This window comes from Oppia nitens, unplaced genomic scaffold, assembly GCF_028296485.1.
Source record: "Oppia nitens isolate AA-2021 unplaced genomic scaffold, nextdenovo-longstitch-racon4-pilon3 scaffold36_pilon_pilon_pilon, whole genome shotgun sequence".
Lineage (NCBI taxonomy): Eukaryota > Metazoa > Arthropoda > Arachnida > Sarcoptiformes > Oppiidae > Oppia > Oppia nitens.
This window is the reverse complement of record NW_026533217.1, coordinates 279,845-286,984: the sequence shown is the minus strand read 5'-3', so window position 1 is coordinate 286,984 and position 7,140 is coordinate 279,845. Positions and strand designations below refer to the sequence as shown.

General features: G+C 24.9%; 1 protein-coding gene across 1 annotated transcript in view; it reads left to right on the top strand.

Annotated features, from left to right (window-relative positions):
• Positions 1-3,938: 3,938 nt before the first annotated feature.
• The window catches only part of LOC128957127 (putative uncharacterized protein DDB_G0292292), a 147,467-nt gene continuing 144,265 nt past the window's right edge, over positions 3,939-7,140 (top strand). The window contains exon 1 of the mRNA XM_054302845.1: positions 3,939-3,944. The gene's annotated coding sequence lies outside the window, so the exon portion shown is untranslated. The remainder of the gene's footprint in view (positions 3,945-7,140) is intronic.

The window sequence follows — 7,140 nt, the reverse complement described above, 5'->3', positions numbered from 1 at the left end:
TTAATTTTGTATTGTAGTCTATAGTATAATGTTATATGAATAGTATTAATGTATTATTATTAATATATTATTAAACAATAGCTATAGATATTGGGGGGGGGGGGTGTGAGAGTCTCATTATTAATATATTCTTATACAATAGATATTGGGTAGGGAGGGGGGGTGCGGGTGGGTATAACATAGTATTACAATAAAATTAAATTTCTCTAGAATTATATTAATGTCTATTTTAATAAACAAAATAATTATTTATAATAATTTTAAAAATACTTAATTTATGAAAACATAATAGATAAGTACAGTATAATAGATAAATATATTTTTTAAAAATATTTTATTGTTAATTCAAAAAAAAAATTTACAAATTCAATATAAAATATAAAATTCTTGTTTAACAAAAATTTATATTAAATTTATAATTAACTGATTGTGAATATCTAAATAAATGTGTTTATTAGTAATTATATAATAAGTAAAATAATTAGAAAATAAGTAAAATAATTATAAAATAATAAAAATAATTAGTAAATAATAAAAATAATTAGTAAATAATAAAAATAATTAGTAAATAATAATAATAATTAGTAAATAATAAAAATAATTAGTAAATAATTTGCAAAAAAGTTATAGCCAAAAACAAAAATTTTTGATTAAATAAAAATTGTTTTTCATAATGAAAATAATGCTGCCTAGATACAATGGAAAAAATAATTAATCAAGTTTTAATTTAAAAATAATAATAATTAGATAATTAAAATTACCCCTCCAAATTCAATCAAATTATTAGACAATGTTGTCAATAGTGACCATGAATTGGTAGATAAATCATATACATGAATTAATAATTGTTCTAAAAATATATTTACAACAAAAAAAAATAAAAATAAATAATCAAAACAAATAAATAAATCAAAATCTAAAATAAAAAAAATAAGCATTAAATATCGTAAATATATTATTAAGCTTATATTCTTGTTTTTTTTTAAAAAAAAAATCTAAATAGAATCTAAAATTAAAAACAAAAAATAATGAAAAATCATTTTAAAAACATACCAAATCCGGTAATTGCATAAATGTTATTTTGTCCAACCATTAGTCTAATATTTAATTGATCGGTATTTATTGAACCTAGAATTAAAATTTAATAAAAATTATAAAGATAAAAAGAGTAAATAAATTTAACAAACCAATTTCAACAAATTTATCTAAATTTGTATCGTATGACAAGCATATATATCCACACATATATATTTTACCCATAAATGATACAGCTGAAAAGCTAATATATAAAAAATATATATTATTAAAAATTTAATTAAAATAGTTAATCAATAGCAAAAAATACTAAGATAAAAAAATATATACATTCTCTCATTATTTATTACGTGAGTAACATAAAACCATTGGTTAGCTATTGTATCATATTTATCTATAGTATTAACTTTATTTTCATAATAGACATTTCCGATTACATAAATATCGCCTAGGTGGCTAACCAATGGAGATTTAGCATGACCATATTTCATAGATTGCATATCATACTTCCAGAAAGTGTCGCAGTAATTACCGCAATTGTAAGTCTGACAGTCTTTTAAAAATGAACCATTATGGCCACCGCACATATAAATTTTATTATTTAAGACTGTAACACCCATATCACTAATAAATAAATAATTAAAAATACATAAATTATCAAATTTATTATTAAAAAATATTTAATAAATAAAAATATTTAATATTGAAAAATTTTAAATAATAACCTTCTTGCATAATTAAATAGCGATATGTACTTCCATTTATCGGCTAATGGGTCATAAGCTTCCACAATATTTGTACAAAATTCTTGACTATATTCATGTTTTTTTAACTAATCAAAATAAAATATAAATGCAAAAGAAAAAAATAAATTATCTAAAATAGTTACCATTCTTATGCCACCAATTGAATATAAATTCTTATTATATAAAATGAATTGAAAATCAGCTCTAAATACTAACATCGGACTAACTGTTGACCAAATATTGAGAGTGATATCATATTTGTAGCACAAAAGATCATCATTACTAAATTTGCCGCAAATATAAATATACTCGCCATTCATTAAGTTAAAACTAGTATTGCCTTCAAATATATTTTCGTTAATCAGTTTACCGTTTCTATAGAAACTAACTTTTGCTGACTGATAGTTGCTATTGTTCATATTATATGTTTGATTAGCGACTTCGTAATTAAATGTACAAAACACATGATCACTATTGTTGGCATTTATGTAGACTTCAGACAGTTTACGAAATTTTTCGATTATTAATTTATCACTATTAAGTTGATTTATACCATAATTTCTCCAATTATAATACAAAACGTAGACATCTTTGTCATAATGGATATCAAATTTGTCTTCAAGTGTATTAAATTTATTCATAATACAGTCAGTACTATAGTTGCCAACTGTATTAACGCGCTGTAACTTTTTATACAGATTATTATAATTAGTTAGTTTGACGAGCATTTTGTCTTTTGAATAGATATCGTTTGCCGGATTCAGGAGAACATTAATTAATTTATCGTTAGTAGCATTGCCAGATCGGATTTCAATAAGTATTTGCTTTAGAGATTTTTTCTGCAAAACTTTATATCTACCATAATCCTTGTTAATTTGATTCAGTTCATTCATAAAACTGTCACTAATATATTCTTGCATAGCTTCAAAATTATTCAAACAATCTTGCAATTGTAGTTCAATGTCTGTCATATCGTCAAATAGTTGAATGCATTCGTTGATAGTATTTTCATCGATTTGATTGACTAATACACCTTTTTTAATATCTTGTTTCCAAATATTTTTGATATGATCCACAGTTGTTAGCTTGTACTCGATTTTTTTACCAGCACCGTTATTGGCTTGTTTTAAATAACCAGAAACATTGCTAGCAAATAGAAATGCATCTTCAATTGTGCTTGGTGTTTTAACAGGAATTATATCACTGCGCATAACAAACGTGTAGCGACTAAGCTCTTCTTTTACCTTATCATTAATACCTCCCGAAATACTACCGGTTATCTGACCAAATGCCAGCTCAATTGTAGCACCCATACTACCTTTGATACTTAAAACATCTGTGTTAGTTATATTAGTTGATTGGACCGTAATTGTTGTAAATCCACCCCATCTTATTCCTGTAACAACGTGTGTAGCATTGGTCTCTTTCAAATAATTCATATCTACCAGTCTTTTAATGTTTTCATCCGTTAAACTAATGGAATCGTATTTTGTCTGAATGGACACAATCAGCGTAACTTTTGCACTTCTGTATATAGTTTTTTTGTCCAATAAAAATTCGGCCGAACCACCTATTTCGATTTTAGGCAATCCGCATAATAAATTCAATTTGAATTCAGCAGCCATATTCATATTTGTTAGTTTTTCTTTAAATGTGTTTTCATACGTATATTTTATACTCGTTTCTTGACTGTCTATTGAGACAATAAATGATTTTGGAATTTCGGTTGTTTTTACAATTGTAGCCGATTCAAATTGGTCGTTTTTGGCATCATAATATTGAAACGGTTGGATTGGTTGCTTAAGGTGTCCGGTGCTGGCTCGACGTTATCGGCACCAAAGTGTTGTCGGTCCTAGTGTTGAGTCGGCACCAACACCATAGTAGTGATGACATCTGCGACCACGGTATGGATCTGGCGTTGAGCTGTGACGGCTATGGAGAGCCAAACGTGATGAGCGGTGCTGCATAGGCCAAAGTGTTGAGCGGTGCTGTATCGGCCTAAGTGTTGAGCGGTGTAGTATCGGCCAATGTGTTTAGTGGTGGTGGTGATAGACACGGGAAGGGAACACGAGACTGACACGGCAAGAGAGCCCAGAGATGAAATGAAGTGAGAAAGTAAGAGAGAGAGAGAGAGAGAGAGAGAGAGAGAGAGAGAGAGAGAAAGTACGRGCCAAAGGCCCAAATGACTTACTCGGGACTTATAACCAAAACCGAGTTTATTAATAAAACATATAAAATAATACTAATACAATGTATTACAATACACTACAGTGTATTGCGGAGCGAAGTGACGGCAACCGACCAGTTCGAGTGTAAGACAACTTGTGTCGAGCATTTCRCTCGACTGAGAGCTCAGCAGTCTGATCGCTGCATAAGCCACTGCCTATTGCGCGCGCAAACTGCTAAACTCTGTATTCATATTTGATGACAACTTTTACATACACTACTACTTTGCTCTTATTGGTTAATTTAAACTCTGCCTATTTTTGATCAGTCGCACACTACCACCTAAAGGCAAATTCTCATTTGCATTAAAATACAGTACACAAGTACACATAAAAATTAATTAATTCATTAATGTTAAAGTATAGGAAATAAAAACCCTTGTTGACCCCTCTATATAAAATGTTTAAACCAATGGTTAAATAGTATTTACTGAAACGCAAGTGCGTCACTACATTTACTGACACTATATGTGTCACAAACTAAACCTATATGTTTGTATGTTAAAGTATAGCTAATGTTATTTCTATGGCAATATTAAACCCATATTTATAATAGTAAATGTGCCGCTAATGCAATTCCTATGGGTATACTAAACACATACTTTATAATACTAAATAACCCGTTAATGTTATTTCTATGGGAATATAAATCTCATATATTACTATGTATTTAACACATTATACACTGCAGTCAAAACATATAACTATGCAATACATATGAGTAATTAAATATATAATTTGAGTACATTTACTATTGTTTTAAGTGATCTATTATTATTCAGCTACAATATTGTCCCAAACTAGCATCACGACCTAGCGATAACATATTTAATTGATTTTCGGCATTGCATAATATTGCAATAGTTACTAGTAGTAATATTACTACAACTTTTTTAGCACTTTTTTTTCTAACACACGAGTAAAATAAATTTATCATATTTTTAAAAAAAATAATACTTATTAACTCAACTTTAAAAAATGAAATGAATTGAATTTAAAAATTTTATGAGAAATCAACTCTTTATAATAATTTATGTATAACGAGTTTGCAAAAGGGTGGGGTAGGAGGGGTAATTTTTTTGTTCCCTTTATATGAAGCTAATAAGCATGGTATTTTATTATTTTAGTAAAAATTTATTTGATAATATATTATAATATATATCAATAATTTATATATTGATGGTTAAAATTATTAGCAATTTATTGAGAATAAAGGAAAATTATTATGAATTTATTGCGAATTTATTGAGAATTTATTTGGAATTTATTGGAAATTATAAATAATTTTATAGATATTTATTGGGAATTTATATGTAATTTAGTGGGAAACTATATTTAATTTTATAGGTATTTATTGGGAAATTATTAGGAATTTAGCGGGAATTTAGTGAGAAATTATTTGTATTTTATTAATATTTTATTGGGAATTTATTATGAATTTATTGGGAATTTATTGCGAAATTATTAAGAATTTAGTGGGAAATTATTTGTATTTTATTAATATTTTATTGGGAATTTATTGGGAATTTATTGGGAATTTATTGGGAATTTATTGGGAATTTATTGGGAATTTATTGGGAATTTATTGGGAATTTATTGGGAATTTATTGGGAATTTATTGGGAATTTATTGGGAATTTATTGGGAATTTATTGGGAATTTATTGGGAATTTATTGGGAATTTATTGGGAATTTATTGGGAATTTATTGGGAATTTATTGGGAATTTATTAGGAATTTATTGGGAATTTATTGGGAATTTATTGGGAATTTATTGGGAATTTATTGGGAATTTATTGGGAATTTATTGGGAATTTATTAAGAATTTAGTGGGAATTTAGTGGGAAATTATAAATAATTTTATAGATATTTATTGGGAATTTATATGTAATTTAGTGGGAAACTATATTTAATTTTATAGGTATTTATTGGGAAATTATTAGGAATTTAGCGGGAATTTAGTGAGAAATTATTTGTATTTTATTAATATTTTATTGGGAATTTATTATGAATTTATTGGGAATTTATTGCGAATTTATTAAGAATTTAGTGGGAAATTATTTGTATTTTATTAATATTTTATTGGGAATTTATTGGGAATTTATTGGGAATTTATTGGGAATTTATTGGGAATTTATTGGGAATTTATTGGGAATTTATTGGGAATTTATTGGGAATTTATTAGGAATTTTGTGAAAATTTATTTAATTCTTAAATTTTAAATATTTTTGTTATTTTATTTTTTGTTTAAATTTAAGTTTTTATTTATTTTTTATTATTTTTTAATTTTTGGAAAATTTATCTATTTTACTGGAAATTTATACGGAAACATATTGGAATTTTATGCAATTTACATGGAAATATTCGGGAAATTAAGGAATTTTTTGTGAATTTTCACTTGACCCCCTTTATTTTTATCATTGAAAAAATTGCCGTTCAAAATATTCAATAAAAGTCTATAACCCCTAACCCCAAGATTTTTTGAGAATTATGTAAATTTCATCCCAGTACCCTTTTAAAATTTAAATCCTTGCTTAACCCTTATATATATATATATTAAAATTTGTATTATACAAATAAAATATTTTCTATTTAAAAATAACATAAATATAAAATATATTTTAAATAAATTAAATTTGTTTTAAAAAAAATAACTATTAAAATTATTGTTACGTGACTTTCATATTTAAATTCCTATTGAAATTTTTTTATTTATTAAATAACAACAATACTTATTTAATACTAAAAATTTATTGTTTATAAAATATTCTAATTTTTATAAAACAAATATTTTTATTTTATACATAAAAAGTTGCTTTTAATAATAAATTTGAAATATTAAAAAATTGTTTAATATATATATATAAAGTTTTATTTAAATGCTATTTAATTTATTGTGTTAACTAAAATTTTATATTATACTATATATAATTTATAATATATTTTTTAACACAAAAGTTAATTATTTATGTTTATTATACTATTAGTTTAAAATTTGTTTGAATATCTAATTTGTAGTGTAAATAGTAATTTGTTATGCAATCCAATAACTTGGATAACTATCCTACAGATACTATATATATATATATATATATATATATATATATATATATATATATATATAAATAAATAATAG